General features: G+C 40.2%; 2 long non-coding RNA genes across 5 annotated transcripts; one reads left to right on the top strand and one right to left on the bottom strand.

The window, feature by feature from the left end:
* Positions 1-2,593: 2,593 nt before the first annotated feature.
* On the top strand, positions 2,594-9,908 carry LOC121684055. 3 transcript variants are annotated; one of them, XR_006023010.1, is made up of 6 exons: positions 2,594-2,873; positions 3,446-3,558; positions 6,597-6,689; positions 7,436-7,531; positions 7,775-7,809; positions 9,656-9,908. It is a non-coding gene; the product is annotated as an uncharacterized LOC121684055 (long non-coding RNA). The 3 variants fall into 3 exon arrangements; XR_006023009.1 differs by having other exon boundaries at positions 6,594-6,689; XR_006023008.1 differs by lacking the exon at positions 3,446-3,558 and having other exon boundaries at positions 6,594-6,689; positions 9,656-9,907.
* An 86-nt stretch (positions 9,909-9,994) lies between these two features.
* LOC121684057 lies at positions 9,995-26,093 on the bottom strand. Of its 2 annotated transcripts, XR_006023012.1 has the most exons (4): positions 25,966-26,093; positions 11,181-11,373; positions 10,793-10,867; positions 9,995-10,389 (listed from the first exon to the last, which is right to left on the bottom strand). It is a non-coding gene; the product is annotated as an uncharacterized LOC121684057 (long non-coding RNA). The 2 variants fall into 2 exon arrangements; XR_006023011.1 differs by having other exon boundaries at positions 9,995-10,867.
* Between the last annotated feature and the right edge of the window lie 760 nt (positions 26,094-26,853).

Here is a 26,853-nt window from a genome sequence, read left to right as displayed (position 1 = left end):
TCAGGCCCTGCTGGTGGAGCCTGCAGAGAAGCTGCCTCCAGCTGAGGGCCAATAATCATGTTCATCATCCTTTATGCAGCACTCCACTGAAGGACACCACAGACATATAAAGGGCCTGTCTGGAGTGGAGAGCTAACAGAGCTTAATGAAGCACACCTGACTGAGGGCAATAGACACCTTCCATGACAATTCCAATTTTTGGCCAATTTAATATTTAAAAAATATGAAATTGTTGCAATTCATAAATGTACAAAAAAGTTGAATACTTCGGAATCATCCACAATTTAATTTGAGTATAAAGCTATTGTAAAATTCATTTCAATAATGGTTACTAATATATGACACCCGTACATAGTTATTTGTTCTGTTTCCTTTCATTTCTATTTTTTGGATGAAACAGGGGGTGCCATTGCCAGAACAAAAAACAAAACACCTAAAAACAAAGACACAAGAAGCCGAAGACATTGATAATAGGATTCTGTCTCAGAATACTGATGTTAATTTTGTTTGAACCTGGATTAAAGTGCAGCAGCCTCATCTGCTGGTAACTTCATTAACTGCAAACAATTAACAATATCGGTCACGCTCCCTCATTCGGGGAACCGTGATTAAAAACTCAATTTTTGTTACAATAGTATAACTCGCCTTTCACTCATATACACACACAAACACACACCTCTCACACTCACCCACACACATCTCTCTCTCTCACACACACACACAGAGGATGGGCTCCCCCACTGGCTCTCACAGCAGATGCTCTTTCTCTTTTCTCCTTGCAGGGGCCCCTGCTGCATTCAGGAGCAGGCAGCTGGGGTATGTTGAGGGCCCGCGGGGGAGGTGGGGGGAAGGGTGTGTTTCGGCCTGTGTATGTGTGTGTGTGTGAGAGGACTGGAACAGTGAGGGAGGGGTTGCACTGGGGTGCAATGATTAATAATCTGGCACACTTCTGCACTAGAGGGAGGGCAGACCCCCGAGGCTATCAGACTTTTGATCCACGCACAAAGGCTGGCAAAGGGGCTGCCAGTTGGGGGATGGTGTGGGGGCTGGGGAGGGGGAGAAAGCGCCGTGTGCCGGACCGTCTTCCCTTAGGGTACGGCAGGCAAGCGGTGGATAGACAGCGGGCCTTGGGGGTGTTTATTAGTATGCTTATGTACAGTTTGTTTGGGTGTGTGAGCGTCTATGAGTCTGTGTGTGAATGTGTTTGTATGTGTGTGTGCCTGCATATGTGTGTATGTGTTTGCACATATGAGGCGAAGGGGCCTGTGGGCCGCGTGCTCTTTGTTAGCCATGTGCCCTGCGTTACCCCTCTGACAAATGACCGTAGCTAATGCTGCATGTGTACAGCTTCTCAGTTCGAGCAGCTCATGTGATACAGGCGCTGCTAATCCTGGGAGCCCATTGTGATTGATGAGGGATGGCTCGCCCGCTCACTCAGACTGTGTGGGCTATGAGTAGTCTAGTTCTCATACGGGCTCATCTACGCAGGGAGGCTATTTATTTCTATTCAGTGTTAGTCATACTTGACTAGATCTTGCTTGCGTAGGGAAAGAACAGGACATCCAAAAGCTGAGAACTCTCTCTCTCTCTCTCACATACACAAACACACACACATACAAATAAAGCAATTACTTTCCTTTATTATTTCCTTTACTATTTCCTATAAATATTACTGCTATTTAGTATCGATAGTCAATACAAGAAAACCAACAAGTGTCAAATAGTTGTTTCCTGTCTACTTTTGTTGGGGCCTGGTACAATACCTACTGTAGAGCTCTTGAATGTGGCACAAATGAGTGGGATCACTGGACACCACACTATCTCCAGTCCATTTAAAACACTCTGCATAATCTGGCCCAAAGCCGCTCCAGCACCTCAGTGCCACCTATGTCTTCCCGCAGTGCCATTTAAGTACATTAGTAAGGCAAATCCAGCACCCCACACTTTAGAGGGGCCGTTTCAATGAGTGCCAAAGGGCCATTGTTCCCTCATTGTGCTCAATCTGTTCTGGGCTGAATCTTTGTGTGGAAATCAATAGAGCTTCCTAAGATCGCGCCTTATGGCAGCTGGCGGAGGTGAGATTGAACCTCTCCCTTAAGTATTATTAACACCCCCCCTTGGGGGTTGGTAGTGATAGGCTATGGTTGGTTGGACATGGGGGAAGGAGAGGGGTGATTTTAGAGCCATATTTTTCTGTTCCTCTTAGCTGTCCTGACAGAGGGGCTTGTTGACACCTGGAGAGGTAAAACTTAGTTACTTCTGATGACACACACAATATAAATGAACTTCTAGAATGTTAGTGTGTGTGTGTGTGTGTTTCTTTGTGAACTTAGGCAACATTCGTTTGACCTGAACACTGTTCAGGCTTTGTCTATTATTTTAAGAAAGAACAATGTCACCCCCCTGTGGTACAAAAGAGGCTGTACAATGTCACAGAGACAGAGGTCGCTCTTTGTTTCCCTTTTTGGATGGATTAGAGCAAAAACAAAAGCACCTGTGAATTGGCAAGATGTGAGTAGACATGGTCATTTAAAAAGCACTGAACATATTCTTCATAAGAGAAAATGTAGATACCTTAATGACACACAATATTTCAATGGTCAGCTGTCTGAGGTCTAGGCCTGTTTTTTTCCTGATTGCAACATTCAACAATGATCTTCTTGACCCTCCCTGTTTCACAACAGAACAAACTAGTTATGGAAGTCCTCACCATAGGAATGTGAGCCTTTACAGACAAGGAGTTTTGGACAGCCTCTTGTAAGGTGTTTATAAAGTGGGTTTTGATGGTTCAAAGGGCCAGAGATCGACCTCTCATCATCAGCAACATGCAGTAACTGGGGTGTCTGGCATGCTTGAATGGGAAATAATGTTTGGTGAGTCAGTATTTATACATGTCTTTATGTATGTCATCAAAACTGTACCAATAACCCTAATAGAGGTTTTGTTAGCTGTTGGTAGTGGTGAGGTGGTTTATACAAAAAGTCCCAAAAGAAGTTGAGACTGATTTGATATTAATATTTTATCCTCTGTATAATTAATTGTCAAGAAGACCTTTAATGATGTTGTGTGAGGAAAGGGGACTTTAGGGTTTAACAAAAGTATACCTTTAATATAGGGCCTACACAGCTTGGGATAAATGCAGAGTCCAGATTTCCCTTACAGGATCAAAAGAGTATATATACTTTCACTTACTTAGACCTGCTGGAGGAAGCAGCACATTTCTAGCCAAATAGTCTTCCCACACAAAGACTCTTTGTTTAACTTAACCAATTACCATACATTTGTCACCTGGCGTTACTTCCTCCCATTGTAACAAAGATAACCTCAGGTTGTGATTTCCAAAAATTATCTATAAATGTAATACATTCACGTTTGGTCTTGAATCGATCCCTGTAATGTGGGCATGTTGATTTGATTTTTATACTTTTTTCTCTGAATAATTTAGGGTCAAGAAGACTTTTACTGATGCAGTGTGGGGAAAGGGGACTTTCAAGAGTTTCAACTTTTTGCTGGATGAAGCAGGGCATGCGTAGAGAACATCTGTGAGACAGGAGGCAGGTGAAAAAGCACTTTTATCTTCATATTTAACTAGAGGATTCCTGTTTTGGGTCTACGCCCAGTTATCAAGGAAAGATACAGTACATCTCTCTTGTTATTTTGTGGATTAACATTGCAAGAGAAAAGTAGTTCTGATGAGATAAATCTCTTTTGGATATCTTTGGGTCTTCTTCATTCATCTTCAACATATGCCTATGGGGCTAACTTGATTTCAAAATAAAGGGTAACAATCTGCATACAAAACATTTTAGTTCTTAATTGTAATCCCCAATGTATGTACTTTAAAAAGTAAATAAGAGTACTAAGAGTCAGGCAAAGATCAAAGTAAAATGAATGGAATATACTTCAAAATGAAGGACCTCTTTACTTGTAAATAAGGACTTTTGTATATAATCAGACATTAGAAAGGAAAAGTTAATGTGACGTAATGTGCTAGCGAAAGCTATACAAAACGATGACCCACGAGCCACGTGGAGAAGACAGTACGGTAAAATGACACTTTATTTTAACCATACTGTAGATTAAAGCAGATGTATAGACAGTGATGATAAAGTAACATTAATATCACTTGTTTAACAATTTTATCTAAGGCACAGGGCAAATCTGCATATCTAACTCTCCACGCTAAGCCACGCGGCGTCGTTAAATTTAGCATGCTAGTAGTCAGCATAAAGTAGTTCCCAAATCCTGATCTCCCAATTGAAAAAGGGAAATGAAAATAAAGACCTGATGATCACAACTGATGAACAATGCTGAATAAGACAAAAAAGTACAACTAAAATATATGTTAGCGTCTCCGTTGCAGCAACAGAGGTGGGAGCTCGAACAGAAACTAGAAATGCAATTCCAATGAATTACCAGTGCATGAAAATGCTAAAGTTGTGATGTAAAATATCATGTATAGTTAAAACAGATAATACAGAGATGGTTACTACGGTGATGCTAGGATAGACATGGTGGTTGCATAGCTTAATAAAAGTTGATAGTTTAAAAGTAGACTGTTTAAAAGTTGAATGTAGATAGTTTAAAAGTTGTTGATAGACAGTAGATAGTTTAAAAGTTGTTGATAGACAGCTAGTTTAATAGATAGTTTAATGATAGTTTAAAAGTAGACCGTTTAAAAGTTGAAGGTAAATAGTTTAAAAGTTGTTGACAGACGTTGTTGGAAGTTGAATGAATGTTGATATTCAAATAGTTTAATGGCTGTGTATAGGTAGATATTTGACGATAACTGAAAGTTGGAATGGCTCTAATGTTTGCTAGCAGTTATGCTAAGATTTTTAACTATGCTAACCATGCTACTTAGCTAATGTTTTATAGCAGTGCTAGCAATGCTAACCTGCTAACCATGCTACTTAGCTAACGTTTTCTAGCAGTTTAATGAATGTTGATATTCAAATAGTTTAATGGCTGTGTATAGGTACCTTCTAAGCCTACGTCATTACGTTCACTGGAGGCAAAACAAACCATCACCTCAGCTGGGAAGCTAAACGAACAGTCATATTCGGGAGGCTAAAGGTTATCATGGTCTCATCTTGCTGTGCTGTCAGGTGCCAGAACCGAAAAAGTAATCGGTTAAATTTGAAATAAGTAGGCCTAGGCTACAGTTTCCAGTGAGAACGTAGTTGTTCGTTTGACTCACGATAACCCAAGCCTTGTATCGGAACCTCACATATTAGCCTACCAATCGTCCTGTATTTCCAACCTCTTTACATGTATGTCACTTATTCATTTCTATACAAACCAAGATTGCGGATTCCTAAAAAAACGCAAGCGCCCACACCATAAGTGTATCTAAATAAGCTATGTAGCCTACCAAAAATTTTATTTGACTGTGACTCGAAGAGCTAAACCAAATCCTTTATTACTAGCTACTAGGCTACTACTGTGTAAGGCCCAGCACTAACTCCGAGCGTGGTAAACAAAATTGGATATTTCAGGCAGTAAAAGCCCCGGTAAGAAACAAACTAGATTTTGTTCAAATCTAGACACCTATGGCTACTGAAAAATGTGAGGTTCATTTATCAAATTTTATTTTGAAGTATTAAAAAACGTTGTTGTTTTAGAATTTTCAAACGAAATGGTTGGTAATTAGCACGTTTGCAATACATCTTTGCCTTGTGACATGGGCGGGCGCTGGCTCGGTAAAATGACGGTTCGGCAACCACAAAACTCACCACGTCATTGTAGGCCTATTGTAAGTCTTGGACATGACCATTTAGGAGATAGTTATATGCATTCAATGATGTATACACCCTCAGCTTCTCCTTATTGAAAAACCGAGTGTCTACAGTAATGTCCGGCCATTCAACTGATGGCAAACCTGTCTTTCCAATCACTGACGGTATTGGGTCTGTCAGGATGGTCCCATCTGATAATGTAGCCTTAGTTTTTTCAAATAATCCTCCCGATCAGGTACACTGAGTGTATGTACGTATTGTGTTATATCGTTACACATTTTAGCAAAGATTTTAGATTACTGTCTGACTTTAGCCGCCTCACTAGTACTATTCAAATAGCCGCCTCACTATCCAAACGATTGTTTCTGCCTCCAGTGACGTCACGCCCACCCGAATGTTTATGTTTTCACCACCGTTGCGAAGGGGTCTATAGGTAGATATTTGACGATAACTGAAAGTTGGAATGGCTCTAATGTTTGCTAGCAGTTATGCTAAGATTTGTAATTCTGCTAACCATGCTACTTAGCTAATGTTTTATAGTAGTGCTAGCAATGCTAACATGCTAACCATGCTACTTAGCTAACTTAACTAACATTTTCTAGCAGTTTTGCTAAACATTTTCATGCACTGTAATAAGAAGTTGCCTAGGAAGAACAGTACAGTGCATTTTCATGCACTGTAATAAGAAGAAGTTGCCTAGGAAGAACAGTACAGTGCATTTTCATGCACTGTAATCAGAATAGACAACAATATTGCATCATAACAGATTTCATGTTAGTAGTGTGTATACAAATGTATTTAGTCATGTTGTTTAAAGAAGTCATTAAACACCCAGGTATTATTTCATGTTATCAGCAGGTTGCACAGCAATGTGTGGATGACCCATATGCTGTCAATGCAGTAGTGGTGATTGAAGACCAATCCTTCCCCCTCTGGAGGAATCATCTCACTGTATGTTTGATCAATTCATATATGTTGTATCATTGGTCAGATGGTGTGGCAATTATAGGTGTGAGGTTCACATACAGACTTCAGTGCCCAGATTACAAGGATCAATTCAAGACCAAACATGAATATGTCATATTCATATATACATTTATGTAATATATTTTGGAAGTAACAACGAGTTTTTCTGTGTGTAGGAGGAATTGAGGTAACAAACAAACACTGTATGTTAAAATTAGTTAAGCCTTGGCCAGACCCCCTGTGTGGAGGTCATACAATGACCTTTTGTGTGAGATCAGATGGGCCAATCGACCAAACTACCTGTGGATTTCAGCCAGTCTACATATCTACATGGTGAAAAAGGATAACAAATCACTACACACTGTCTCGCCATGATTGTGAAACAGCAAAGTCCCAAAAAAACTGCAGAAGTTGATTTTCAAGTCATATCGGATTATAAAACAATGTTGAAGTCTAAGAGGAATTGCTGTGTATGCTAACTGTGATTTGTTTCTAACACAGGCCCCTGTGGACAGTCAAAGGCCAGACGTGGTGTATTATGACAACTTCTTCTTTCAAAATGACCAAAATCTCAGTGTATGGCTTTTACATTCATCAATGGAAACCATGTTTTAACTTTGTCACTGGGCCAATAAGTACAATATGAATACTTATTCTGATGCTCTTCAGGTTGATACTGCTTGATTTAGGAGTTATTCAACCCCCAAACATTAAATGTCTACTGTCTGCAGGTCCCACAGCAATGTGTGGATGATCCGTATGGCTTCAACGCCACAATGGTGATTGGGGACAGATCCTTCCCCCTTAGGATTTCAACTCCCGGTCTTGTGAGTTGAGTTGTCTCTAAGCATGAACAAATGTTCCTTTCAGATAAATATGCCAAAACCGATGGGTTAACTATGTAGAATTCATGCATGAAGAGTAGATATTACCTATAATTTGTTATAATGTTACATACCTGTTCATACTCTCTGATTCTGTCAATGTGAACTGGCTGCTATAAAACACTGCCATCCATTAAAAGTGGCCAACTGAATGTTTCATTTCTGCCCTCTTTTACTGCATCACAGAGCCGCTAGGCCCTTGCCAGAACCTTGCAATGACGGTAAGTCTAACTGACAGACAACCAAAATCGCATCACAGTTGATCTCCAAAACTATTCACAAACAAGATGTATGATTCTGCAGTGACAGTGAGTGAGAGTGATGGAGTGGACAGCATGAGTGCTGTTCCTCAGCGCCCCAGCCCTACTGCTACTCCCTCTCGTATATTACATCACTAGAAGAGGAAACTGTTGTTGTAGTTTGTGCTCGTCGTTTGTGCTCATCAAAAATGCCTGAAGCTCCTTCTGAAAATGTGAGAGGACAGATATTTTGTGTCTTGTGCTGTTTGCAAGAGGATTAGTCTATAGTTGTGTATACTTTGCAAACCTTTCTTCCTTTAGTCATCTATAGAATCTTGGAGGTATTTGGAGTATGTTGCTGTCCACCAAGGAGGTAATGTTTTCACCCGTGCCCTATTTTCATGAAATTTGCTGAAAATATGTAGCATAGGCCAAGGATGTACCCATAAACAGATCCGACTTGGGACACTTGAGTTCTTAAACTTACAGTTACTATACTGTAATTCTAATTATAATACTAGTCTAAATGGGTCAAGACTTTTATTTTGAGATATGATGGATTAATTGACTCTCTTCACGTCCATTTACTGGAAAAAAGCCTTTCAGTGCTGGCAAACAGACCACATACAGGGCTCCAGACTGCGACCAAATGCTTGCATTTTGCGACTATTTTTTGAGACATGGCGAGTGATTTTTACAACTTGTTGTCACCTGAAAATTTGCATTTACATTATATTACATTTCATGCAAAATTTGCATTTACATTAGATTTTTTATTTTCATTTCATTTTGAAAAAGGAGGAGGGAGCCAGTCCCTGTCAGTGTATGCTAGGGTTTCTCAACGGGGGCGTTCGTACAACCTAGGGGGGCGCTGGGAACGTGAGAGTTTTTTTTTGTTTTTTTGTTTACATTTTAAACTTTCATGGTTTTCACATATTTTTGGTGCAAAAATAGGCTATCGGAAATAAATAGGCTATTTTTATTCATGGGTTTCTAACCCCTCTACCGTCCCAGCTACATTTTACTGTTTATCTATGCTCAGTGGTCATACAGTGCAGTTCGGGCCTGCACACGCCCGGAGTCACGTCCCCCAGCCCCGCTCGCTGTTGTTCTGCAGCTGCTCTGAGCGTAGTCTCCACGAAAAGACCATTGCTAATCAAATAAGAAATATGTATAGGCCTACACAGGCCTCACGCGCGGATACTGTTTTGTGATTGGTTGGATTGTTGTGATGTGCATATGTTGTTCACGTGATGTGCACTTGATTTTTGTCCATGATAATATGACACGTCTTGTTGCCTAGATTTAATGTTCCTATTGATTTAAAAAAAAAATCATTACAACCAATGCTGATGTGGTAGTGTTTTTTTTTTTACCCAACCAGTCTCCTATTGCTTCTAACAGTGGGCTAAATCTGCTTAATAATAAAATAGGCTCATAGGGACATTTTCTTATAATTCCAGAAGAAACCAAAACATGGGAAATGGGCTCGTTTTTTTATTTAAGCAATGTAGCATGAGAGTGAGTGGCCTATAGCCTACCCGGGGGTGTAGTTTTTATTTTTTATTTTTTATTGTGTGTGTGTGTGTGTGTGTGTGTGTGGGGGGGGGGGGGTTATAGTATTTATGATCTTGCAGTCACTCACAATACCGCAACACGTACATCTTATGTTGCATCTGCTGTTGAGTTGTATGAAACAATTGATGAAGATGATATTTTTCAGTTTTCTGTGCATCAACAAAAATCGAGAACTTTTCATAAAACATTATAAACAATTACTATCTGACTAAGAAAAAAAGTACTTTATGTAAATTCTCACCTCTTCTAGGCGTGGAACCACTGGGAGTATCCATGGAAACTTGCCTGGACTGGGAGAGAGTCCAGCCAAAGAGGTCGGAAGAGGAAGAAGAGGAGAACATAAGGGAACATAGTTATATCAAAGATCCTTGATTACTAGCTCCGTTTTAACCCTCTCTGGATATATATAGAATGGCTAGATGTCTCGTCTGTGTTGCTGGCTAATGGAGTCGAATGTCCGCATATGGCGGCCATCTTTCAACCGATTTGGTTTATTATAATCAACTCATAAGATTTTATATTTCCACATTTTTAATAAAAATATTTTTTACTAGAATCAATGTTTGGACAGTGTTACAGGGACATTTGATGACATTTTAAAACATGTTTATTAAAAATGTAGCCAAGTAACAAGGTATCCCGGTGGCCCACAGGAGGGGATGGGTTAATCAGTCAGCCTTTACCTGAAATGTACACGAGAGCATTGTCCAGAAGACAATTGAAGCTGACGGGAAGGTAACTGTGATCATGTACTAATGCAGGAATGTCAGCAAACGGAAAGGGAAGATCTTCTCTTGCTGCAGAGGACATATATACAGTTGACAGGCTTGTAGAGGTGTCGATGACCGCTAGTAGGGTCTCGGCCTCATCCTGTGCTGTAACATTGTCTCTGCATGGTCCACAACTCCACACCAGGCCATCAGCTTTCTAAATATATACTTAAACTGGCTGGCATTGGGGTTGTTATTCCAGCCACCTTACCACCTTAAAAAAAACACGATATACGAGTATTATCAAACAATTTAGACTGTATCAGTGGTGATACATTCTGCAAACAGATAGTCAAAAACACCTTTTTTCTAAATACTCAAAATAGCTTGTGACACTTTCAGGTAATGTGTACATCTTCATAAAACATATCTTACAAACAAAAAAAAAACTGATTGAGCAGCAGGCAGCCACAAACATGATGTTTATGAATGTAAGACATTCATGCAAGGAAATCACCAAAGCCAAGCTCTTTGGTCCAGACTTTCAGGTATGAAATTGCCCTTAGATTACTAACACCAACATAAACCTTTCTGGGTACCACCAAGATAAAGGATTTAATATTACAAGCCATATGATGCTCTGATTAGTTTGTGACATTCCACATGCAAATACTCACAACATCAGGTATCAAGTCCATTGGCAGGTTGTCTTCCACTATTCTTGAAGTGGTAGTGCTTCTTATTGCTACCGACTAAAATAAAGTAGTTTTGAGTGTCTAAAATGTGCTGTATTAAACAACAAATTATATAACTTGCAGAAACAACGTATTTTCCAGACTATAAGTCGCACTTTTTTTCATAGTTTGGCCAGTCCTGTGACTCAGGTGCAACATATGTATATTTATATATATGTTTTTTTCCTCTTTATGAAACATTTGTTGACTGGTGCGACTTATACTTCGGTGCGACTTATAGTCCGGAAAATACGGTAATCAAATATGTATATTGATATGTCATTCTTATACACCTTAAATTATTGTTGGTCAATGATACACATACACATACCCTTTGAAGATGTGCTGGAAAGCTGAAAATGGATGGCAAAACACCATCTTTAAACTGCACAGTCTGCCCGGTCTTGTCAAAGTCCTCGGTCTTGAAGTGCTCACAGCAGATCAGTGTCCTGTCAGTGGCAGCAAAACTGTCCGTTCTTAGGACAACTTCCCACTTCCTCCTCCTCTCTCCGATTTTGGGAAACCTTAAAAAAGTGAGAAATTGTCAACATTTCAAATCCATCTTTCCATTTTGGGGGTAATTGTATGTAAGTATGTATGTATGTACTTTAAGAATAAGATAACCACACTAAAAAAAATATTCAAACATTCAGTGATTATGTAAACAAACATATTCTAAGCCTTGTGTCAACAACAATCTAGCAATAGGGTCATTCCACGTCAATTCAACCAGGGCCCACACACATACTGTAGGTCTCAAAAAAATTCTGAAAAAATTACCAGGTGTACATATGTTACCCAAGAGACACACTGTAAAATTATTGGGCTCTGTAGCCGTTCTCTGAGTCTGGCGATACCAGTTTTAGCTCCAGCCTAGCATAGATCATCGAATCTGATTAGACCATTAGCTTCTCGCCTGCTAGCATCACATTTAAAAGTGACTAAGATTTCCAGTAATTTTCCTATTTAAAACTTGTCTCCTCTCAAGTTAGAAAGTGTAATAAGACCAACGGAAAATTAAACGTGGCGATTTTCTAGGCTGATTTGACATGGAACTATACTCTCATTCCAGCATAATAATCAAGGAACACCATGGGCACAGCAGCACAATGATATTATGCAGCACCTTAAAATAGCACAGCAACAAGGTTGAGCAATACGCGAAGTTAGTGGGGGTGCAGGGGGAGCACTCCCCCCCCCCCTGGTGTTAACGGGTAATTGCATTGTTTCAAAAATTAGTGAAATATGTCTGGCATGACCAGATATTTTAAAAATAATTTAAATAACATAAAACAACGATATAAGAAACGGGTTGCGGTTGATGATGGGAGCAGCCAGGTATTCTTCTCTTGCGATCCTTCACATTGAAAGCGACATTACGGCCAACCTGACGAGGCATGCAGGACGAAAACGAAAATTACTGTTGCACTAGTATGGACATCTTGCCGTGCCGACGTTGCAATAAAGGTTGCCTAAATGCCATGTATATGAGTCAGCTTACTAATTGATTTTGCGTTGTGTGCAGTTTTGGACTTTTTATTCCACTTTGGCAAAGTGGCGAAGTCTTGTTCACCCGTTTGGAACTGGCTGGTGAATGTGACACTCCTGGCTAGATATACCATGACCCTTTTTGTGCATCTAGGCCTACTGATCGCTGTGGATTACTTTTTTTCGTGTCATTAGATTACAGCAATATATGAATATTTTTTTCTTAACATGTCTTAACGTAATGGCATGATTGTGCGTTTGGAGAGGCATCAGACTGTAGGTGAACACTTCCTTTGATTCTTGGAGTTCTCGCTATGATTTAGGTCTGCCCTGCACTCAATAGCCTACAGTTTGGAGTTTACTTACTTTGCCTTTGTAGAATCAAATTTGAGTTTTTTCAATGACTCGTTCTCCTTAAGATAAGCATACATGAACAGATGCATCTTGTTATTTAAAACTCCACTCTGCTAGGTGGCTCGCATGCCAGCAGCACTCTTGAGGCATCGGAGGTTTAATGTTCCACAGCGGTGGATTAATTTATCAAAAGTGAGCAGCAACCAGACTCTATGGGCTAAGCCCCGAATGTTTTCAACTGCTAGGCGACACTGTCTATTGCGTTTCAAGACAACCGTGCTGCATTGGATTTCATAAGAATGAATTGTTAAATTGTTACAATGTAATATATATCTTTATTTAACATGTTTGTTTTCTCCATATGTGCTCATACTGCTTTTTTTTGTCTGCCCCCCTGGCTCGAATGTCAAACTCCACCTATGGGTTGAGCTGCAGCAGACGAATTGGTTAGTGACTGGATTATTACGCCTGAATGATTCCAATAATTCCATGTCAAAACAGCCTAGAAAATCGCTACATTTGATTTTCCGTTGGTCTTATTACACTTTCTAACTTGAGAGGAGACAAGTTTTATGAAAATGGCCTCGAGGGGCAGCACCAGTGATATTTTCAAATGTATGCTTGGTGCCGCCCCTCGAGGCCATTTTCATTACTCATAGCCAGACCTAGCCTGATGAGCCAGACCCACATTAAAATGTAGGGTCTGGGCACTCACCGTTCGCAGTGCTCAGTCCGTGGGGCGGGATAATCGGTTGTCTTTCAAATTTCCTCTGCACGCAATAGGACAGCGCTATGAGTTCCATGCGTTTCCCACCAGCGGAGCTAGTTGGCTAGTTCAAACTTTTGCCAACTTAATAAAAGCTTAACTCGTGTCACACTGTTCGCCAACAGCAACATCTATCTTATTTGTTTTCAAATAGCAGGGAATTCAAGCCAAACCGTTGCAACTCTGCCATCAATCATTATGTTAAGCCCACCTAACGACTCTATACACGATTTGATTGGCCTGATAGAAGTTTAATTTTTCGAGCTCACAAGCCAACGGAGAGTTGCTAGACTAGCCCGCTAGGGTGCGTCTAGATTTCTAGGCTAAGCCAGACCTGAAATCTTTCTAGATTTGGGTCTGAATCTCCGGGCTACAACACAGCATTCCAGTCAAAAGTGGTTTATCGAGGGATGACTAGGGCTGGGACGGTAACAGCATTACTGCAATACCGCGGTTACGTGACACCTACCGCGGGTCTGAGCTCGTCACCGTCATCACCACAAAAAAAAAAAAAATCTGTAAAACACTTGGAGGATTTGACCTCATGTACCCGCCTGCAGAGGTTTTAAGCTGACTGCATAACATGATTATTTCTGAGATTCTGATACGTTTTCAACTATGACATAGCCTATGCACAATTCCGGGTTGAAAACGTTGCAGAATCTCCGAAATAATCACGTTATGCAGTCAGCTTAAGGCCTGTTCAATGTGATGAACCATCTTATGACATTTCTCAGAAAACCACAGTTATGTTAAGTAGGCTAACCGTACGTTCTCAAAACAAAACTTCAAAAGTTACCATCAAAAGATCTTTCGACCTTTCGCGTTTGTGTTGGGGAACGCAATGTTCCAACATTCCATTGGTTTACTAGACTATGCGAGAGTAGGGGAGAACTAGCACAGTAGTAACACTTTTCTATTCTCTCCGTTCAAACTCGATTTAGCCTACATTAAGCTGTTAAAAGTGAAACCTGTGAAATTTAGCCAGAAAGGACTCATACATGTTTACTCCATGAAAGAATGAAAAAAATATGTTCTAGTTTGTTAAGAATAACTTAACAGCGACATCTAGGACCTACCCTTGTTACAACCTGACGCAGCCATTAAAACAGACATGGGCAACATACGGCCTGTGGCCTTTCCCTGACCGGCCCGCACAAGGTCGGTGAAAAACCAGTAGTCAAGTAGTAGTAAGTAGTCAAGAGCCTAGCATAGAGATAATGCATGCAATTCAATATCGTTGCTTTTATTTTGAAAGTGACTACTATTTTTACGCCCATACACTTGTGCGTGGATGCATACGACATAAACCCAGCCCCAGGGATGACCTCCTCAGTCTGGCCTCGTCCGTTTTGGGAACTCCAAAAGGTTTGTCCTCGGAGGAACCAGCCCCTGCTCCCTCTGAAAAGGCTCAATCAGCACGCTGCAAAAACTGCTTATCAAATAAAATCTAATCAGCTTATCTAACACTTGGTTAGATCTTATTCTTTTCCGTGTACAGCCCGATCTACCAGCAACACCCTATGCACCAGCTCCACCTGTGCTACGCAAGCAACCCAGTAGGAAGAGGACAGTAAACCCCCGCTTTAAAAATCAATAGGGCTTCCTAAGATCGCGCCTTATGGCAGCTGGCGGAGGTGAGATTGAACCTCTCCTTTAAGTATTCTTAACACCCCCCTTGGGGGTTGGTAGTGATAGGCTATGGTTGGTTGGACATGGGGGAAGGAGAGGGGTGATTTTAGAACCATATTTTTCTGTTCCTCTGTTGAACCTTAGTTGTTCTGATAGGGTACCAGGGGGCTTGTTGACTCCTGGAGATGCAGAGCTCTCTGTCTGAATCTGTTGAACACCTTTATCAGTCAGACAGAACCTATGTAGATATGATTAAGGCTCTTACCAAAGATCCTTGATTACTAGCTCCGCTTTAACCCTCTCTGCTCTTACTAAGGAAAATTCTACAGACAGTTACCTCTGAATCTATCTATCTAAAACTAATCGATAATAGAATCTAGAGCTTCTAGAATGAGAGTGATTGCTTCTTTATGAATTTAGGCAACATTCGTTTGGTCTGAACACTGTTCTTGCTTTGTTTCTTCTTTTAAGAAAGAGCAATGTCACCCCCCTGTGGTAAAAAAGAGGTAGTACAAAAGAGGTAGTACAATGTCACAGAGATTGATAGATTGGCAAACACTATTGATCCTAATAAAAAAATGAACAGTATCACCTCTCTGTCTCTCTTTCTGGATGAATTAGAGCAAAACCAAAAAACCTGCATGTTTTGTGCATATTTAATTCACAAGCACCTGTGACTTGGCAAGACATAACAGTTATGTCAGTGCACATAGCCACTCCAAAAAACTGAACATAAGAGAACATGTAGATACTGTAATGACACACTGTCAGCGTTACGGAAATATTTCACTGGTCAGCTGAGGTCTGTGGCCTGTGGCCTAGGCCTGTTTAAATGTTACAAACCTTTGATCCTGATGTTAAGATGAACTTTGCTTTAGATTGCAACATTCAACAATTATCTACTTCACCCCTTCCTGCTTCACAACAGAACATACACAACTATGCAGGTCCTTGCCATATGTGACCTTTACAGAATGAGGTTTTTTGAATGGCCTGTTGTAAAGTGTTTACAAAGTGGGGTTTTAAGGTTCAGAGGGCCAAAGATCAACCTCTAATCACCAGCAACAGGCAGTAATTTGGGTGTCTGGCATGCTTGAATGGGAAATAGTGCTTGGATTTGGATAGTCAGTATTTATACAATCAGTATGTATACATGCCTGTCATCAAGACTTCTAGATTCCAATACCCCTGTACTAAAAGGTTTGGTTAAGGTGTTGATGTAGTGAGGTGGTCCACACAAAAAGTCCCAAAAGAAGTTTGGTAAGTGGTAATAGTTACCCTCCAATGGTATTAGATTGATTTGATATTGATATTTTTATATAAAAAATGTTTTGTTAAGAAGACCTTTACTGATGCAGTATGAGGAAAAGGGATACCGTTTTTTCTTCAAACATGACTATAGTGGTCCTGTTTTTTTTTGTGAAAAGGTACACCTCCTGGTATTTGGATTAATGTTTAACTATTGCAAGTGTTGGATGTTCTGGTGAGATAAATCTCTTTTGGATTTGTTTGGGCCTTAGTAATCCATCTGGAATATGATGGAATGATGAACTAAAAAACTACAGAACTTATTGTATTGATCGTATCTGCTTGTGGCTATAAATTTGACTTGAATCAAATCACATATGTATGACTTTAAATCTAATTAAGAGTCAGACAAAATTGAATTCAATAATGGCTCTTGCATATAGTTTCAGGGTCATAACAAGGGAGATGTAAGTGTATTTTCAATGTTTCAAAGTGGTAGGGACTTAAGTGTTATGTAGAATCAATTCAATTTCAATTTAATTGTACTTATAGAATGCCAAACATTACACATGTCTCATGGCGCTTTACAGAGTGTTAGACAATCAGAGAAAATAAAAAGAAAAGAAAAGAAGGCCCATGGGTAACAGGGGCGAGGAAAAACTCCCTAGAATTGCAGATACATATAGGAAGAAACCTCGAGCAGATCCACGACTCAAGGGCCTGACCCATCTGCCTAGGGCCTGCCGAGTTGCTTGTAGTCCAGCGAAGCTTGTAGTTCAACAGCATAGCAACAATGGCGACGGAGGTGACGCTAGAAGCTATCCGCAAAGTTGTCTCAACTCTTGAGAGCATCACGCAATTAAAGCAAGAACAAGAGGCTTGTCTTGTCAATTTTATAAATGGCAAGGACGTCGTAGCTCTCCTTCCAACTGGCTTTGGGAAAAGTTTGATTTATCAGGTGGCCCCGTTAGTAACGGAGAGACTGGGGAGACCGAATGCTGTGTGTGTGTGTGTGGTAAGTGTAAGAGCCTGAACTCCGGCGCACAGAAACGTTGCTGATTGGTTAAGGGAACTCCAATGATTTTAATCCTCAAAATAAGCATCCGCCCATTACAGAGACAGATTCCTATTACATTGTGCCAGACTGTATGACAAAGAGAAACATAAGTCATAGGCGGTAAGGACCAGGCTAGTTAAAAGCCACCTAAGGTGAAAGTTACAAGCAGTGGGATGAATACATATCCGGTATGATAATGCATTAATCCTAATTTACTGTAGTGTCAGAAAGTTCAAATAGTCCAGAGTAGGAAATGGAATTGTCCAGGGGATTAGGAGTTGTCAAAGGGCATGTGGTGGGTCGGCAGTATTGGCCAGGAATCCGGGCAGAGTTGTCATAGGCAAAGCTCAGCTCCATTTTGCTTAAGGAGGTATAACGATGACGTGGCCATTTGTAATGGTAAAGTGAAAATTGACTACAATTTGGCAGATTTTATCAGATTTTATCAGACTGGCAGTAGTTATAAACTATTATCTATACCACCTCTTTAACAATCTCTCAAACTCTTTAATAGCTACTTCCTCTAATGCATTGTGTGCATATCTCTCTTTATGCTTAGCCACGCGGTGATGTTAAATTTAGCATGCTATACTTAAGTGTTCAGCCTTTAGGCGACTTTAGATCTCTCCACTTTCTGGAATTTCTAATAACTCCAAACAAAAGGGGAAGGCACTAATAGGTTTCGAAGTTACTGATGACTACTACTGATAAACAATGCTTAATAATCAAGGCAAACAAAGACAACAAATATGTCTATGCTATCTTAAACGTATTTCTGTTGTAACAACTGAAACAGGGATTCGGGTTGAACAAGTTGAGCAGAACCATACAAAAAGGAAATTTGAATTAATAATTTAAAAAATTATTTAGAACATAAGAGATTGCATGTTAAATGTGTGTATATTTATAATTGGGTGTTGAACCAGCCAAATGTAATGTTTGTCTTGCTTGCTAATGGATGTGACTTTCTAACAGGCGCCTCAAAGCCATGGCATAGTCTGGCATACTCTTGTTGGTGGAACTCTGATAGTTGCCATTTTCCTAAGCCTTCATCTAACCAATAACTATTTTAATCCCACCGGTAAGGGGAACTTTCAATATACTTATCAAAGCTTTTTATGCAACTGTCTTTCTTGCTTTAATCAATTTCATGATTAATAGTTTAGTAAGTGTATAGGACTATTTCTTTATTATATTGAAAAGGCTGGGGTAGGTGAGTGTATGTGGTCTTTAATGAGGATTAGTAAGATACAATTTTACTTACACTTGAGGTCTTAGGTAGTGTATGCAAACCCTGAAAAAATGTGAATAATGTAAGACATTTTATTTCTTTCAAGAGAAACTATGCAGTTTGGCAATTTCTTTGCTGTTTTCTCGCTTTTTGCTCGCAGGTTTCTCTGCAGAGCTCCCTCTACAGCTTCAGAGTATATATTTTACGACACTCACTCAGTCTGCCATTTCCTCTTTCCCTGTTCCTCCGACAATGGTTTACTTGCAATTTGTTACATTGTGAGACTCCGAGACTTTCTGTCTCTGAGGCCGTAGGCCCGCAGGCCCAAAGTTGCAAGGGTGGTTTTCCCGCTCACAGGCGCTAGGGAGAAGCAAGACGGCCACCATTTAACCCGAAAAAAGTCATATAACCATTTCAATGACTCCGAAGCTGTTCAGTTAAGGCAAATTAAGATAAAAAATGGCATAGTTCCCCTTTAATTTAAATATTCATTTGGGATTCATACATATCAAAACCATTGTATTATATACACCAGGGTAGGAATTTCACGGCGGCCATGGCCGTCGTAGCCCTTTGCGTTGGCCGTGATGCCCCTTTGAAAATCAGAGGTTTACAGGCCACTTTGGCCTTGGGGCCCCCTTCTTTCAATATTCTGGTTTGCGTCCGACTAATTGCGTATTTTATTAGCCTATGGCCTGTCAAAATAATCTTAGCATTCACAGGGCAAATTAATTTATTTTACGCAGTGGAGAAAATGACAGCACACGGCAAGAAAGAAGTGCGTCCAAATTCACCCATTCTTCTCAGTTGAACTACTCGCAAAGTAGCCTACTCATCATACAGACATCACAAGTAGCCTATCACTTCACATGAAAGAGCTTTCTCAGCTTTTAAATGATGTTAGTCGCTAATTTCTGTGGTGAACGGTTCGCGAGACAATAAATAATATGATTCAATTAAATTATACATTCTAGGTTCTGCGCCTATCTCCCTACCCATTCATCTCAGTGGAATACTTCACGAACCCTTCGTTCAACACATGACAAACCATATATCAAAATAAACAGCAGACCTTACCAAACACAAAGGTGTAAAGCAGTCCCCTGTACAGTTAGCCGTTCCAGAGTAATCCGGTTTTGAATTTGCAGCAAATTTCGACATACATGTCTCCAAATTTGGGCTTTAAGTTTCACAATGTGTTTAAATGTTTCTACATGATTTCATAACTGACCAAATACAAAATAAATGTTACAAATATCGCCTAGATATCAGTAAATATTAAAATCAGAGGATATACAGCTGACTAAGAGTTTGTGAAAGTAGCTTAATGAGCACAAAATGCTAAGCATGGCTATTTGAGTTTCTTAAAGCTGAGCTGTGAATTGTAAATTGTTCAATACATGATTTCATAACAGGCCAAATATAAAATAAATGTTAAATATAGCCTAGATATCTGTAAATATTAGATGATCAGATGATTTACAGTTCTATGTAATATGTCATGTGTCATGTTTTGTCATGCTTTTCATTGTATTGTTTCATACAGTGATGCAGGTCTACTGCTGTAAATAGGCTAAATACAACTTTGATTATTTTTATAGCCTACTACTGTATAGTTAACTTTGGCCTTGGTGCCCTGACATGTGGCCTTTGTGCCCCCCACCAAAGATGCCCAACTGAAGGCCAAGTGGCCTTGCCCATAAAATGGTGAAATTCCAAGCCTGATATACACTAATATGTCCTTATTGTATACCAGATGGTGTTTTTTTTTTTATGGAAAGTAATTATCGGAACCTCACATATTACCAACCGTCCCATATGTCCAAACTCTTACGTGTATGTGGCACCTAATATATTTATTTCTATACAAACCAAGACAGCGGAATCCTAAAGAAATGCAAGCATCCACACCATAAGTATATCACTCTAAAAAACGATTCATTAAGTTAGTAGATAAAACTTAAAATGAAGCACATTTTCGACATAAAATTTTTTATTTGCTACTTGTACATGTATAGGTGAGTTGACAACTTATTTGAAGGAGTTTGTCATACTGAAAAAGAAGGAAAGCTGTCTCAACTTATTAATATACTGTATGGATTTTCAACACAGTCTTGCTTTCACTTAGCAATAGATAAGTATTAAGTTACTGAAACTTGTAAATCTCGTGACCAAACTTATGAAGCTGATAACACGACTGAACGTTCAGAACCTTCCAGACCACGCCTGAGAAGTAACAGAAATTATGGCACAGGATCCTGTAGCCTACATTGAACATCAAAGGTACGTGCAAAGTAGTCTAGCCTTCTATTTTTGTGTTTGTTTTAAAAGCAACAGCTATCAAACAACGGCACACAGTCAGTGTTGCCACCTTGAAAAAGTAATCTGATTACTGATTACTCCTTTAAAAAGTAACTTAGTTACTTTACTGATTAGTTGATTTTAAAAGTAACTAAATTAGATTATAAGTTACTTTATTAGTTACTTTCAGCAGCTGCCGACAACACCCCCACTGCCTCAACATAAAAATGATAACCGTTTTTTCCAACACTCACTATACTGGAAGTGCATTTAAACAGTAATGTCAACAATGTATAGCAGACATCCCAACCTAACCTAATTAGATACTGAAATTCAGATGTTTGTTCAATAATGTCTAGTCAGTACACCAAATAAGGAAGGCCTATTGATAGAAATTGTGATAGTAAAATATATAGATTTTGGTAGTTGGTAGTTTTGGTAGTCCATGTAGGATACAAGGATACAAGGAAGTTTATTGTCACATGCATATAGATAGATAGATAGATAGATAGATACTTTATTGATCCCCAGGGGAAATTCAATATAGTTACTGGAAGTAATAAATGCAGTGAAATTATGTCTGGTGTCAGCCTATTTCTGCATTTATGGCGGGGGGGGGGGGGGGGGGGGGGGGGGGGTTTAGTAGATTAAGTGGCAAGGGCTGCATAAGAAAGGTGGGGGAGGATTGGGATTGGGCGGGGGGCACCAACAAGGAGCACCCAAGAGCAACAGGGGCAAGGAAAAACTCCCTTACCAAGGAAGAAATCCACGGCTCAAGGGGCTAACCCAACTGCCAGGGGTCTTGGTGTGTGTGTTGGGGGGATGACAGGGGAGATGGGATAGTGTGCTGTGTATGTGGGGAGAGGGCAGTGTGCAATATGTGTGTTGGAGAAGCTTCCTCATGAGACAATGTGCTGTGTATGTAGGGGAGAGGGGGGGGGGGGGGTGTACTGCAAGTATGGTGAAGGGACTTACTATTGCAAGCAGAGTACTGTATGTATGATGTATGTGAGTGATGACAGTGAAGATGTGTGTGTGGGCGGGAGGGGAGTGGAGCAGTGACTGTGTGTGTGTAGTGTGTGTGTGGGTAGGTGGGGGTAGTGTGCTGTAAGTATGTAGAGGATGTGTGTTGGAGAAGATCCTGAAGACAATGTGCTGTGTATGTAGGGGGGGGGGGCAGTGTGCAGCAAGTATGTAGAGGAGGCTTACTGTAGCAAGCAGTGTGGTGTATGTATGTGAGGTGATGACAGTGATGATGTAAGTGTGTGTGTTTTTTTGTGTGTGTGTTGGGGATAGGGGTGGGGTGGGGGGTGGGGGCAGAAAGGCTAGGCAATCAAGGACATGGGTAGATAGATGGAGGAGAAATTAAAAATAATAAATAAAAAGTTCTATGGAGATGTGCAAAAGTTGGAGAAAGTCAGATATGTGTGTGTGTGTATGTGTGTGTGTGTGTGTGTGTGTGTGTGTGTGTGTGTGTGTGTGTGTGTTTTGACGTGTGATGAAATAAGAAAATAAATAAAAGGTCTGTAGCATTGGCAACTAGCCATCTACAGTAGTATAGGCCTGAGTAATATGCAAATGAAATGACACTTCTTAAACTCACCTCAACAAGTCTTTTGCAATCATTTAACCCGCCAGTGTGCAAGACTATCATTGTGTTTTACTCTGAGACAATTGGGTACACTTTTGTGTAGTCTGATGTGAAATGGGTCTTAAAGGAGAATTCCGGTGTGATATTGACCTAAAGTGTATTGAAACATGATACCGAGTCATCTAGATTCCAAAAATAATTCAGTGGAAATGCATGGATTCCAGTTGCTGCTACTGGAAGAAACTGGAATCCATGCATTTCCACTGAATTATTTTTGGAATCTGATCCCTTATCATACCTGTTCATTCTTACTCGTTGCTCAACTTATCGTGACTAAATTCAAGATGGCTGCAAACGCTAAACTTCGTGAAGATACTGTCTGTATAAATCGTCTTGTAAGTAAACTACCAGTGCTTTTTCAAAGTTCTCAATGTCTCGTTTTAAATGTCAGGGCCCTCGGAAGTCTACCAATGAAGTGTGGAGATACATTGAGCCTCGTAAATGGGTGTAAACAGTGATTTATTTACATGGCTAGCCCGATGCCGAAGCACCACTATTGAAAAAGCTGTTGGTAGCATCGGCTAACTAGCGCCAGATTTTGGAGTGCAGGGGACAAGCCGAGATGGGCTATGAGACATACGTTCACACTCGGTATCATGTTTCAATACACTTTAGGTCAATATCACACCGGAATTCTCCTTTAAGGTTAGTTTAGTTTGAAGTTATTATATGTATTTTATCCATGGGCGGATTATGAACTTTCGGGCCCCTGGGCCCAGATGTATTAAGGGCCCCCAACTAATTGTCGCTCATGTGAGAGGGGGGGTTTGGGGGTCTTCCCCCAGAAAATGTTTAATTTGTTTGATGTGATTTCCTTTATTCTGGTGCATTTTGGGGATGGCCAATTTTTCGCTAAGTTTTACAAAATAGAAGGGCATAAACCTTGAACTGTGTATACATGAATACTGCCGTCAATGAGTCAGCTGCCCCATGTTTGCATTGCTGCTTTTTTTAGCGAGCAGCCCAGGGATTTTGGCTCAATTGTCAACACGCTCAACATCTGCTCCGAGGTGCAAGTATTCGCGGGTTCGAATCCTGCAGTGTGCCGAGTCCGGTCTTCGTGCATTGTGTTGAATATGTCCCACAAGCCTTTGCATTGTGTTGAATATGTCCCACAAGCCTTAGGTTAACGTAGGGAGAAGCAGAGAACCAAACTTTAAGCATTAATTATGGATACTTATGGCAACACCTAAGAAATATTGAGATATTTGACATTTGAAATATTGAGTAGCCTACCACTAACAGGGCATTGACTTTGAGTCAGTTTCTTGAGGGCCCTCCCCCCATTGGCGCCCATGTCCATGCTATCTTGGATTCGTTTGTATCCGACACATTTTTTGTCACGATTCACCCTCCCGTCTACATTAGACCATCTTATCCGAGACCCCAGAACGGAGCAATTTGAATCCGCTGGCGACCCCGCTGCTTTTATGTACTATTAGGCTACTCTTTGCTTATGTAAAGCACATTGAATTACCCCTGTGTATGAAACGTGCTACATAAATAAACTTGCCTTGCCCAAACTCGTTTTGCACCCGAGCTGTTTAGGACGAATGTGGACAGTTTGTTGCGGAACCATCTGAAAAGAGATGGTGTAGCCTACAAGTTATGTTCCCTTCCCTGATTTGTTGTGCTCATTTCACGTAACGATGGCCATGGGCTGCTTTTCAAGAAGTAAATATTTACATTTATTCATTTGACGAGTAGCTTACAGTGAATGGCAACTGATTAATAGCCATTGCACTTTAATAAAGATGCTGTATAGTTATTACTTTCTTTCTCACAAATCCCTCTTGATTATAGCACTGTGTAATGTTCTATAATGTCCATCACATGAGGAAGGCTATTTTGTTCATTTGTTTGCTTAGCTTAGCAGACAAAGCTACCTGGAATTCCTATAAGTAAGTAGCATGCAAGCTATCTATTGCACCCAGGCAGTGAACTTGGCATTTCCCCCCAGTTTGCAGATTTTCTCTGATTGTTATTTCTTCCCGTCTACCCATACTTCTTGACTGTTTGTCATGATTTTCAAGAATCAGAATTATAAGTTTTAATGCAGATTTTAACACTAAGATTTGCGAGAGATTTGCGAATCAGGGGTAATAATGTGGACGCACATTGTATCTACCGGTACTTCCAAACTAATCCAGTGTTTGTGGACGTGGAACAAATTTGTTTATAAAATACATGTTAAAACTGATCTGGCCTAATGTGGATGTAGTCTCTGTTCCACTTTTAGATTGCATAATGGCTTAAAAAAACAAAACATTTCGTGCATCATTCACAACTGGGGCGCTGCTAGAAAATGTGGGTCCTATGACAGACAATAATTCTGGGCCCCCAAGATGATATATAGTATTATCAAAGAGTATAGAAGTAACTATACTCTTTGGTATTATAATAATAATTATTGAGGGGGTTGGCTCCCTGTCAGCTCTGGGCCCTTAGAATCGTCCTAACAGTGAGCAATATGAAACCTACTAGCCTACTGATTAGACACATCATAGAACCCACTGAAAGTTATTTTTGAGTCCATAGCCTACATCAAGCAGTGCGTGACTCTGTATGTAATGGAGCATCAACAGACACATTTGCTACTGACTCTCTCAGCCATCAAAACAATGCTGCTGTAATAGTGTTCATTCCTGCCTATTCCACATAGGAGATGCTCTTGATGGAATGATGTGGCAGCCAAGGACAAAGCAATCGTGGCTAGCAAGTAAAGACTAAGCAAAAACAGACTTCTCCACGGTCAAAATACTCTTGAAATCGTCTCAATTGGACAGGGAAATTTCGTTTGGCTTCATTCGAAGATGTCTGTACCAGTTTGTTCAAGAAGCTTTCCGTTAGCTGTCCATTGGATTAGCCAAAATTCCATGTTGTAGCCACTGACTGCAGGGTTGTTAACCAGTGAATTGGAGTAGTCATCGGATGTTAAATCAGACAAAATATTTGTAATATTCTTAATTAATTTCGAGGATGAGTTAAAACAAGTTATATATATTAAAAATATAATGAGCAGGGAAAGCTAATATCATTGGCCAGCTTATTTCAATATAGCTGCCACATAGGCTAGCCTACTGATAGGAGAATGGCGATAGCGATGGTAAGAGGGAAGCTGAAGACAGGACCATTTATTTGTTAAACAAATAGTTTTTGTTAAACAAATAGTAAAACAATAGTTTGTTAAACAATATGACAGCAATGCTGGTTATGTCATGCATGTCTGTGATCTCTCACGATCTTGGAAGGCCATTTGTAAGACAGTCACAGCATGGCTTGCCACGAATGCTACACTGACTGGTAAATCCTCCCGCCTAATCAAGTAACTTCAAGTGCAGACCTCAATGATCGCTTTATGAGCAATAACAGCTTGGTTTAGGCCTACCTAGTTAAATATGGCGAGGGCTTAGGTTGGCTCCACATGTCTCCTGTTCTCGAGTTTCGATTCCATCTTGAAATTGCACGCTAATGTAAATGTTTTGCTTCCTGCCTCTCCAGCGTACAGGCTGCAGCACTGCCTGCCTCCCCCAATCAATAGGCTTGTACACTAGATGGCAGTGTTTATACCAACATCGCAGAGCCGAATGCAACATCGAACCATCCTGCAGCTCAAGCGCATTGACTGAATGAGCTGTAGGCCTATCTATGGCGTTTACGACTCTATTTCTCATATAGGCTACAGACTTTTTTCTTGCAAGTACGAGTTTATTTCACACAATTCAGATTAATTTTTTCTCGTAATTTTGACTTTTCTCCTAACAATTGTGTGTTTATTTCTCGGAATTCAAGTTCAATAGTGTTGTGTGGTGTCTAACCACACCCGACAGCCCCACAGTGCAGCCATAGTCAAAGGAAGTTCACGTCTGCTTGCCCTGCGTCCAGTGCTTACTCACATCCAACAGCTTCAACAAACATACATTTACACACATAGTGGCACTGGTGCCCACTAATCCTGCCTGCACAGTGGGAATCAATGGATTAAGAAAGAATCCGTCAAGCCAAACTGTGTCCTGCGATGCTGTATGAAGATAGGTGTATGTCACAAACAATTATTCAACAAAGAGATTGTTGTAGATTGTAACATATCGATAAGCCTTTAGAATGAAATTGCAAATTAAGTCTTTGTAAAAAAAAAAAAAGAAAGAACAAGAGGATTCTAAATGTCTCAATTAATACTTGAGAGTCATTCTGATTTAATGATATCAAGTCTGTGCCACAACGAGATGATTTCTGACCGTTCATTTCGACACCGAAGAGAGTTGTCATTAGCCCT

Source organism: Alosa sapidissima, chromosome 15, assembly GCF_018492685.1.
Source record: "Alosa sapidissima isolate fAloSap1 chromosome 15, fAloSap1.pri, whole genome shotgun sequence".
Lineage (NCBI taxonomy): Eukaryota > Metazoa > Chordata > Actinopteri > Clupeiformes > Clupeidae > Alosa > Alosa sapidissima.
The sequence above is the reverse complement of the archived record's forward strand: the minus strand, read 5'-3'. Positions and strand labels throughout refer to the sequence as shown.